Raw genomic sequence first — 12,123 nt, forward strand, 5'->3', positions numbered from 1 at the left:
GAGATATCCCCAAAGGATGGGCGAGCTTGGAGTTGGCCACTCCCTTTCCCGGACAGGTTCGCTTCCACACGTATTTATGGAATACCTACCAGGTGGCAGGAACTGGAAAGGGAATGAAAAAAAGAAAGGAGGAAAGTATAGGCAGGCCTTCTGGTTACAAGGGATGAAAAACAACTGGAATTAACCTAAGGGTGAAAAAAAAGTCGAATATATTTGTTCAACTAATGGGACCCCAGGGAGCTCAGGTGTGGCACTGCCTTGGAAGGCAACAGGAGCAGGACTCAGTATGTGGCCAGCTCAGATCTCTCTTTAAACGTGGAAAGTTATGGAGGGAGATAAGGCCAAATCCTTCGCCTTCCCTCCCCAGCGGTTACAGTTCCACCGCTGTCCTGGTGCATTTCCTACCATATGTCAGTAACAGTGCATACCCCTGGTTTTGGTATTTAAAATTTTTATGTTAGTGATGTCATTCAGTCCATATCCGGTTGCAACCTGCTTTTTTTTAATGCATCATGTTTTTGAGATATAGTCATGTTTAAACAAGCATATCTGGTTCATTCATTTTAACCACTATATAGTATTTCATTGAATAAATAAACTCCACTTTACTTTCCCATTCCCCTGAGGGCAATAAAAACAAACCTGCTGCCAGGAACATCTACACACATGTCTCACTGTGCACGATGTGAGAGTTTCTCTCAGAGACACGGAGACCCGGAGTACTGGGTGACAGGGGCGCCGCTGTCTTCCCTGGGCTAGCCAAATTGCTCACCAGAGAGACGGTGCCCAGAGACACTGGCTCCAGCAGTGCCTGGGGTCTTGTTTTCACATCTTCCCCACCACCTGCTGATAATGGACTTAGAACCTCTGCCAGCACAGTGAGTGTGAAATGGTAGTTCGTTTTACTTTGTATCGATATTTGTATTTCCCTGATTACCAAGGAAGTTGAACATCTTTTCATATTTACTAGACATTTGGTTTCTTCCTCTGTGAATTTCCTCTTCAGATCCTTTGCCAATGTTTCTGTTGCAAAGTCTTTTTCTTATTGGTTTATAGACTTTTTAAAAAACATATTCTGGATACAACTCCTATCGCCAAACACTTAATTGTAATTACTGATAAGATTGCATTTAAATCTACCATCTTACCGATAGTTTTCTATGTGTTCCAGCCATTCATTGAGACTTTCCTGCTCCTTTTTTTTTTTGCCTGCTGTTGGATTATTTTTTTAGTAATTCTATTTTTGACTATTCACTTATTAGTTATACCTCATTTTTGATGGTTGCTCTAAGTTTTACAATATACACCTTTAATTTTTAACAGCCTCCTTTATGTAGATTATGCCACTTCACAGTGATGCGTTAACCTTACAACAGGTTATCTACCATACTTTGTGCTATTGTTAGCATATATTTTATGTTTCTAAATGTTATAATCTGCATGTTATTGGTTGTGCACATGGCAAAAACCTCCCAGTCTGTCTCTTCTCTTAACGTTTTTCATTGTAAGTGCTGCACAAACATTTATATTTAAATGTACTCGAATTTAGTACTTTTCTTTTTAGGGTTTGTGGTTTTTCTGCCTTCTTCGTTTGTTTTCTTCCCTACCCCAATGTCTTAAGGATATTCCTCAACATTTTATTCTAAAACCTTTACAGCTTAGCTTTTTCACGGTTAGATCTTTAATCTAGAATTGATTTTTTCAGCTTTTAATGTGGGTTGCATCTTTACTGAGATATAATCCACGTACCATAAAATCTGTCCATTTAAAGCGTCCAGTTCAGTGGTTTTCGTATGTTCACAGAGCGGTGCAACCATCACCATGACCTCAGCTGGAATATTTTCATCACTCCGAAGAGAGCATGGGTACCCGATTCCGCACTTGCCCCAACCCCGCCCACTCAGCCGTAGGGAAGACTAATCTACTTTCCGTCTCTATAGATTTGCGTATTCTGGATATTACAAATAAAGAGGATGATAGAATATGTGGTCAACTGTCACTGGCTTCTTTCACCCAGTGTAATGTTTTTAAGGCTCACCCATGTCGTAGAGGGAATCAGTGCATCATTCTTTGTTGTTGCCCAATGATATTCCATTGTACAGATAGACATTTGGGTTGTTTCCACGCTTTGGTTATTATGAAAAATGCTGCAGAGAACATTTGTGTACAAATTTTTGTGTGGATGGATATTTTCATCTCTCTTGGCTGCGTACCTGGGAGTGGAATTCTGGACGAAGTGTTTGATATTTGCAGGAACCGCTCAATTGTTTTCCGAAGCGGCTCCCCCACTTTACATTCCCACCAGCAGTGAGAGGGTTCCCATTTCTCCACATCCTCGCCAACACTTATTATTATCTTTCTTATGTTGTTATTTTCTTTTCTTATTTTTGTGGGTGTGAAGTGGTATCTCGTTGTGGTTTTGATTTACATTTCCTTAATGGCTAATGATGTTGAGCATCTTTTCGTCATTTGTATGTCTTCTTTGGAAAAATGCCTATTTAGAAACTTTGCCCATTAAAAAAGTATTAATTGTGGTAAAATATACATAACATAAAATTTACCATCTTAACCATTTTGAAGTATATGGTTCTGCAGTGTTAAGTATACTCACATTGTTGTGCAACCCATCTCCAGAACTCTTTTCGTCTTGCAAAACTGAAACTCCATACCCATTAAACAGCTACTCCCCATTTGACCCCTCCCAGCTCCTGGCAGCCACCATTCTACTTTCTGTCTCTAAGAATTTGACAACTCTAGATACCTCATACAAGCAGAATGACACAGTATTTGTCTTTTTGCGACTAGCTTATTTCACTTAGCATAATGTTCTCAAGGTTCATCTATGTTGTAGCGTGTGTCAGAATTTCCTTCCTTTTTAAAGCTGAATTCCGTTGTATGTATAGACCACATTTTGTTTATCTATGCATCCATCGAGGGGCACTTGGGTTGCTTCCACCTTTTGGCTGTTGTGAATAACGCTGCAATGAACAGGGATGTACAAATGTCTCTTCGAGACCCTGCTTTCAATTCTTTTGGGTACTCAGAAGTGGAGTAGCTGGATCATATGGTAGTTCTATTTTTAATTTTTTGAGGAACCTCCAAAATGTTTTCTACAGCAATTGTGTCATTTTACGTTCCCACCATCAGTGCACAAGGACTCCAATTTCTCCACATTCTCACCCGCACTTGTTGTTTTCTGTTTTTTTGATAGTAGCCATCCTAACAGGTGTGAGGTGGTATCTCATGGCGCCTTTGATTTGCATTTCTCTCATTATTCCTGATATTGGGCATCTTTTCATGAACTTATTGGCAGTTTATATATCCTCTTTGGAGAAATGCCTATTCAAGTCCTTTGCTCATTTTGAAATTAGGTTGTTTGTATTTTTTTATTGTTTGCTTTGCCCACTTTAAAATTGGGTTGTTTTTTATTATTGAGTATAAGAGTTCTTTATATATTCTAGATACATGTCCTTCATCAGATGTATGATTCACAAATATTTTCTCCCATTCTGGGGGTTTGTATTTTCGCGTGCTAGAGGGTGTCTTTTCGAACACAAAATTTTTTAATTTTGAGGAAATCCAATTTACCTATTTCTTCTTTTGTTGCCTGTGCTTTTGGTGTTTGGCTAAGAAACCATTGCCTGATCCAAGGTCATGAAGGTTTATGCCCATTTTTCTGATGAGAGCTTTATACTTTTATTGCATTTAGTTCTGTGACCCATTTTGAGTTAATTTTTCTATAAAGGGTCCAACACCATTCCTTTGCACATGGATGTCCAGTTGTCCCAGCGCCGTTTGTTAAAAAGACTATTCTTTACCCCATTGAATTGTCTTAGTGCCCTTGTCAAAAAAAATCACTTGACTATAAATACAAGAGTTTATTTTAATTCTGTTCCTTTGATCTATATGTCCATCCTTGTGCCAGTACCACACTGTTTTGATTACTCTAGCTTTGTAATAAGTTTTGAAATCAGGAAGTGTGAGTCCTTCAACTTTGCTCTCCTTTTTCAAGATTTTTGAGGCTATTTGGGATCCCTTGAACTTCCGTGTGAATTTTAGGATCAGCTTGCCAATTTCTGCAAATAAGCCAGCTGGAATTTTTATGGGGCCCAGAAGTCAACTAATGAGCTAATATCCCACTAAGAAGCACCTAGATTAACGAATCTATGATCATTCTTTTCAGATGAATGTGAGATGAGAAATTCAGTATTAATAATTTGGATTTTCTTGTTACCAAATAAAATGAAAGACTGCAACCACCTGAAAAGTTAATTAACTGATTTGAATCTATTTTCCTTTGTCTTCTAGAACATGTAAAAAGTGGAAAAATAAAATGTATCTTCCATTTAACAGGTTTAATATGAATTTCCTTCTATAATTGTATATACTCTTGGTATATTTTTCCTCTTAAGATTACCAACTGTCTATTTGACATATTAGTATTAAACAAACTGTGTAATCAGATGAAATTTTGTTGTTATGAACTTATTTACAATAAGAATTGTTCCAAAAACAAATATGTAAAGCAATATTAAATGTGAACAGAAGTGTTTTGCTTTTGCTTTTTCTTAAATAATTATTCTCTTAAAAAGCATTTTGTATATCATTTATTATTTATTTCTAATTTTATTGCATAGTGATTATAAGAAGTGGTCTGAATAAAATTGGTTATTTGGAATTTGGAATTTGCTTTGCAGCCAATTTTTGCAAATATTCCGTGTATACTTGAAAAGAAAAAATCTCTAATTGTTTGGATAAAATTAAATGTGCTTTTTAAATTTTCTATATTCTTACTAAGTTTTGTCTATTTTATCAATTACAGAGAGAGAGAGAGAGGCTGCTACAGTCCTCCCCCTGTCACTGAGGGGGATTGGTTCCAGGACCCCTCTTGGATACCAAAATCCACGGTGCTCACGTTCCTTATATAAAATGGCATAGTGTTTGCATGTGACCTATGCACATCCTCCTGTATGCTTTAAATAATCTCTAGATTACTTATAATACCTAACATAATGTAAATGCTATGTAAATAGTTATTATACTGTACTGTGTAGGGGATAATGACAAGAAAAAAAAGTCTGTATGTGGCCTTTTGATCTGCGGTTGGTTGAATCAGCAGATGTGGAACCTGCGGATAAGGGAGGTGAATGTATATAGAAGTCTCCCATTGTGATTTTTTCAATTTTTTCCTTATAATTGTCATTTTTTGCTTTACATATTTTGAGACCATGCTGCACCTTACTTCTCTCACAATATAGTGGCCTTTTTTCATTATTGTATACGTTGCAGGTGTACAATATTGTAATTCAGTATTTCTGTACACTACAGTGTGCTCACCACACTTCTAGTTGCATCCATTATCACACACTTGACCCCTCACCCATTTCACCCACCCGCTCACCCCTTCCCCTCTGGTAACCACTAATCCGTTCTCTGTATTGACAAGTTTGTTTTTATTTTGTTTGTTTTGTTTTATTAGATTCCCCAAATGAGTGAAATCATACAGTATTTGCCTTTCTGCATCTGACTTATTTCGCTTACCATAATACCCTCAAGGTCTATCCGTGTTGTCCCAAGTAGCGAGATTTCATTCTTTTTTATGGCTGAGAGTATTCTCTTGTATGCATATATATCACATCTTCTGTATCCATTCATCCATTGATGGACACTTAGGTTTTTTCCAGATCTTGGCTATTGTCATTGATGCTGCAGTGAACATAGGGTGTGCAAACATCTTCTCAAATTAGTGTTTTCATTTTCTTCAGATATATACCCGGAAGTGGAATTGCTGGGCCATATGGTAGTTTTATTTTAATTTTTTGAGGAACATCCATACATTTCCATAATGGCTGCACCAGTTTATGTTCCCACCAACAGTGTCCAAGGGTTCCCTTTTCTCCACATTCTCGTCAACACTTGTTATGTCTTGTCTTTTTGATAATAGCCATTCTGACAGGTGTGAGGTGCTATCTCATTGTGGTTTTGATCTGCATTTCCCCGATGATTAGTGATGTCGAGCATCTTTTCATGTACCTGTTGGCCACCTTTATGTCTTCTTTGGAAAAATGTCTGTTCACGTCCTCTGCCCACTTTTTAATTGGATTCTTTTTGCTATAGCTTTGTATGAATTCTTTATATATTTTGGATATTAAGCCCTTATCAGATATATCATTTACAAATGTCCTCTCCCATTCAGTAGGTTGCCTTTTCATTTTGTTGCTGGTTTCCTTCGCTGTGCAAAAGCTTTCTAGGTTGATGTGGTCCTACTTCTTTATTTTTGCTTTTGTTTATAATGACCCTTTTATCCTAGTAATGCTTTTTGCTTTAAGCCTGTTTTGTCCAATAGTATTCTATTCTGTTTTCTTTTGGTTAGTGTTTGCTGGTATGTCTTTTTTTTTTTTCTTTCAATTCCTTACTTTGAACTATACTGTGACCTTAGATTTTAGGTATATCTCTTGTAACAGCATGTGACAGGATGTCAAACGTCATTTTCCCCTTGTCTGGGAATCCAGGTTAAGGCCCAGAACTGAGGACCAAAGGCATAAGCTATCCCACATAGCTTTGTGTGGCCAGGAGTTGGGATGGTCACTTACCTACAGAGCTCACTAAGAGGCTCCACCTCGGAACTGACACTGTCTGCCCCGCGCTGTCCACCCTCTGCATGAAAAGAGGACTAGGAGAGAAGCGAGTCTTGGCCATTCCTCCCCTTTCCACCACTTAAGAGACTTCTCCGTCTCCTTTTGCGGAGCCAGGAGCCTGCCTCATTGCCCTTTTCAGGCTCCCTCTTGTGTTATGGAGAAGAAGAGGAGGGAGCTTGACAGGTATCCCCTCAAGTCTGCGGGCATCCTGGAGCACGGGAACAGACAATTTTTTAACGTAGAGTTTTCTGAAGGCTTAAAAGCATTGTAGGGAAAAGGCTGGGCTACGCCCACCCCAGCCGGCTCCCCTCAACCCCTGAAGAGGGGCTTCTTGTAAAGGAGCACAGAGGTTAGAGGCGGCGGGGCGGGGACTCTGAAGCTGCCCACATGGCCACAGGCCACGGGTGGGTGCCTCCCCCGGGGAATAGTTAGGGGCAGACATTTCTAGTCACCCCTCTGGGAGTGATTCTCAGTGTCAGAGAGGGTCAGGGGAGAGCTGAGCGCCACCCCAAGACAACCTCACCTACCGCCTACCTGGAAACGCCCCTCCCAGCAGAGGCCCGCAGTCCCTGGCGGAACCAAGGTGAGGAAAGCTTCCGTGTTAACACACGTGAGCACGTCCTCCCTCACCTCCTTTCTGAACACTCATGCTTTGGCCAGAAGTGAGGCTTCGTGAGGCCTAATCCAGAGTCTGGGTGAAGGAAGCGTGGACAGACCCAAGAGGGAAAGGAGGAAGGGTTTCAGGAGCAGACCACACGCTCTCTGCCAGGAGCTGCTAGTGCCCCAGCCAGACCCTGAGAGAAGGGGACACAAGCTCTGAATTGAGTTTGACAGAGAAGTTCAGATGTGGTACACACTGAGGCTAGAGTGAGACTTTCTGAGAACAGAAAGTGACGAAACTTTTTGGAATTTCGACAAGATGTCATTATGGTACCGAAGAACCAGTAAGAAAAGATGGGTTGACATCACACAACAGGGCAGTCTTGGAGACAGGAAAACTACTTTGTGTTTATGCCGCAGTGAATTATTATTCCTCACCAAAGCTTCAAAGCATAGAGCTGGAGTTTTGTTTACTTTCACAATCTGACAATTTGTCTTTCAACTGGAGAGCTTATTTTCTTTATATTTATAGTGAATATAGATATATTTGGATTTTTTCATATCATCTTATTTTGTGATCTTTATTTACCATAACTTTGCTTTGCTTTCCTCCTTTTCCTACCTTTTATTAGATTAATCAGGTTTTCTTTATTCACTTTCTCTCCCTCTGTTAGGAGCCATTCTACTTCTATTCCTTTTGTGGCTATGATGAACATTTTAAATATGTATGTTTGACTCATGAAATCTCAATGTAATTGATAGCTCTACCCTCTTCTTGAAATCACAAGGACCGTTGGATGACTTCATTGAAATCAGGCTCCAAACTTCCTACATGTTTTTGTTGTCTAGTATTTTAGTCCCATGCTTTTCCCAAGCTGCTGCTGCTGCTTTCTGCCCTCTGTTTTATACCTTATAAAACTATTCACATTATGTTCTATTTTGGCTGCTCTTTACATGAATTCAAGTTCTTGGATTTTTTGATCCTGCTGTTTGTTGTGTTCTCACGAACGGTGTTCTGTTTCCTTGTGGGTTTTGCAATTTGTGATTGTGAGCTTATATCGAGCAGGCTTGCGGGCTGGATTGTGGGATGGTTCCTCTTGTTTTTGTTTCCTTCAGGCAGAAACCTCAAGTGCTCTCATTGGCCTAGGGCCAATTTTTATTTCAATTTATCAGCCCTGTGGATGATGTAAATTTGAATCTCAACCTCCACAATGTACTAGCTCTAGCTTGGGATTCTCAAGGAAGATACTGCCCGATCCACTACCATCACTCAGAGCCCAGCCTGAGACAGATAAACTTTTTGTCGTCTGTGGAAGCCATGGAGTCACGCTGCTCGGATCTCCATTCAAGAACTTACCATTCAGCTAAAAGGAGTGCAGTCAACTGACAGCTCCAGTTATTAACCCCTTCAGGAAATGCCTTTGCTTTCAAGCTAAGGTCATGCTTTTCCTGGGCAGCCCCAGCCAAGGAGGGAGCAGGTGTGATCCTAGGGCCTGGATGTTTCTGCCCAATACAGGACTCAACAGACGATCTTTGCTCCAGAGTCCCTTGCCGAAACTTTGTCCGAGCTGCGTCATGTTCTATTCCTGCTGCCCAACCTGCCTCCTCTCCTCTTTCCTTTCACGGATGTTGGATCCGAGTTCTGGTCTGAGACCCTGCCTGCAAAATCCTGCTTCCTCCTCCTTTTGCCTTTCATAGGCATCACTCCCCAGGGAACCACTTGCACTTCAAACTGTGTCTCAGCATCTGCTTCCCAGAGGACCCAAATCACACATCATCTTTTGGTGCTAGGATGCATTTTTCTGGAACCATGTATTTCCTGAAGATGAGGCCTTCAAGGGGCTTTATCTGGAGGCATCGGTTCCAACTTCTTACCTTCATGGGCCCGAGCCCCATACACCCTCTCCTCACCCCACTCCAAGTAGGTCCAGCAGCTACTCACATGCTTCCAACGTGGGTGTGCAGTTTTATCTTCATTTCTGGCACATTAGGATTTTTCCTTATTCCTTTCTATCTTAGCTCTATATTTAAAATTATCTTTATTGTATCCCATCTGGAATTTCCAGATGTTTATATCAGGAGTGTCTTCAGGTTATACAATCTACAATATCTGCACTTGTTGACCCCAAATTTTTTAAAACAGAAATTATTTAAATGTATATATTTAATGTCTAAATCGTGCTTTTAATGTTTTTAAATAATCATGTATAAACTGGACAACACTCAGAGTTAAAAGAAACATGACAATTATGCGAACTCAGGAACTTGGTTTCCCAGCTGTCAGGCAAGAGACACTTCCTTAGGATTTGTCAGTCTATTGCCTCACATTTATACATACACTTTTATACACATTTCAAGGAACACATTATTTACAAAGTAAGAGAGAGTCTAATGAGATAGACAGATTCCGAGTGAGGGTTCATGGAGAAAGAGGGGAGGCATCAGCTCCACCTGCAGAGATCAAGGAAGACTGGGTGACATTGAGCCAAGACCTGTGGGGTAAGAAGGCGTGGACCAGGTGGAGCAGGGGCAAAGGGAGGGAGGACACTGTACGCAGCAGGAACAGCATGTGCAGAGACATGGAACAGCATGGTGCTCAGGGAAGGACAGGTGGTTCACTCCATCTAGAGAGTGAGATGCAAGAGGAGTTGCAGGAGATGAGGACAAGGAAGAAGCCACCTCACGAGGGATCAGACATGCCATGCTAAAGTCTGGACTTAGCAGGTGATTGAGAGTCATTGGAGGACTTTAAACCAAGGAGCGAGTGATTGGATTTCTGTTAGAAAGGTCACTTGGGGTCAGTGTGAAGGATGGGGCGGGGCTTGGTGGGGTGCGAGTTAGACTTGTGGCCCAGAAGGACTTCTGGCAAGCTTTCAATGATGTGGAAGAATGACTGATAAGTGACAGAAAAAAGGAGAGGTAGAAGTTGACAGGAGCCTCAGAGGAGGAGGGGTGCCTTCCCAAGGATGGAGATGTGAAAGGGTAATAGTCACAAGCAGCCAACGCCATCTTCGAAGATCTTGATGCTGTTGAAATGGATACGGCACAGTCGGCCCATCTTGTCTTCAATGTGCCTGTGAACATGCCAGTGACGTAGCACTGCTACTTAACAATGGGAAGAGTCAGAAGGGATGGGGGCCATCTTTGGAAACATCAGGAATAAGAGAGCAGAGTCATAAAAAGACAAAGGTAAAGAAAGACGTCAAGAGGAGGCAGGCAGCAGGTGGGGGTACCTTTTGATAAGCAACAGAGGGTGGCCGAGATGAAGGAATGGCTGAGAACGGTGAACCTCAAATGTTCTCATTTTGGCACAAGTTATTTTGGTTCCAGAACATACATGAGTGTCCCAGGAGGATTTGGCCTGGCTTCAGAGAGGTGACGAGAGCTACCCTGAGATGTGGGAAGTGTGCTAATTTGAATCACAGCCCCTCGAAGATGTCCACATCCGAACTCCCAGAACCTGGGAATATGTTACCTTACGTGGCAAAAAGGACTTGACGGATGTGGCTAAATTAGGATCTTCAAAGGGAGAGATTATTCTGGATTATTTGGGTGGTCCCAATGTAACTGCAAGTGTCTTTAAGAGAGGTAGGCAAGAGGGTCAAAGTCAAAAAAGAGCTGTGATGATAGACGCAGGGGCTGGAGTGACTCCTTTTGAAGATGAAGGGGCCGTGGGCCGAGGCACACAGGCGGTGGAAAAAGCGAGGAAATGGGCTCTCCTCTGGAGTCTCTGGAAGGAGCACAGGCCTGCTGACACCTTGACCTTTGCTCCATAAGACTCAGTTTGGACTTCTGACCTCTAGAACTGGAAGATTAATGTGTGTGGGTTTAAGCTGTAAAGCTTGTGGCAATTTGTCACGGCAGCAACAGGAAACTAATACGAGGGACGGTTGCGCTGTGGTCTGAGCAGGAGGCTTCAGAGCATGGTGGAGCACAGCTTCCCAGGACGTTTGGGAACAGCGGTAGGGGCCCCCATTCCACGGCGCTTGTCTGGTCTCCCTAACCAGATTGGCACCCCCTTCTGGCTGTCTGAAACTGAACTCACCCCCGGCCCCCCCGCACCCCAAAACTCTCCTCCCCATGTTCTCTGTCTTGGAGAGTGTCCCTGAGCCAGAACCTTGGGGCTCATCCACTTAGTGGGCTGGGGTTGGGAGCTCTGGCCTGATAGATGAGACTCCTGCACGCAGAGCGTGTGGGCCAGAGGGAGCATGGGGACGCCCCAGAGGACTGGGAAGGGTGCGGTGGTGGTGGAGCTGGGCAGACACTTGGAGCGCCCCTGCCCAGCAGGGGAGGTGGACAAGAAGCACAGGGAGAGGCCGGGGCTGCCAGTAAGGAATGAGACCTCATGGCCACAAGGGCCTGCACGAGGTCTACTCCTGTTCCTTCTCCGTGTCCCACTCCCACGCCCTTGCAGCAAATTAAAGCAGATTTTACTTTACATTTCTGTTTTTTTAAAAAGACAATGATTGAAATGAAAAAGGCTGAAAACATGAGATAAAATGTTCACAACTGTTAACTGTGGTTGGTAGGAATATGGGCGTCAGCCTGGCTCACTGGCCATGGCATGGACTTCACTCCAAGACCAGGATTACAATGAGGGGCACCACCAATGCTTTCTTGGCTTCTGCCCAGCCAGGAAAAGATGCAAAGAGAAGACATCCAGCATCCGTTTTCCTTTGATATTCTGCAATTTTTCTCCCAGACCTCCCTATCTTTATGTATATCATATAAAATTATATAAAACTAAAATTACAGAAACCATGATTATATTTTAAAGCAAAGTGATTGGATGTGTTTTCATCTTCCCTCCAAATGTCAGTTTCTCCCTAGAGTCAAACTTCTCTGGATTCTTCCATTCCTGCTCTCAGGGACAGTGGCCTCCAGG

This window comes from Equus caballus, chromosome 4 (genome assembly GCF_041296265.1).
Source record: "Equus caballus isolate H_3958 breed thoroughbred chromosome 4, TB-T2T, whole genome shotgun sequence".
Taxonomy (NCBI): domain Eukaryota; kingdom Metazoa; phylum Chordata; class Mammalia; order Perissodactyla; family Equidae; genus Equus; species Equus caballus.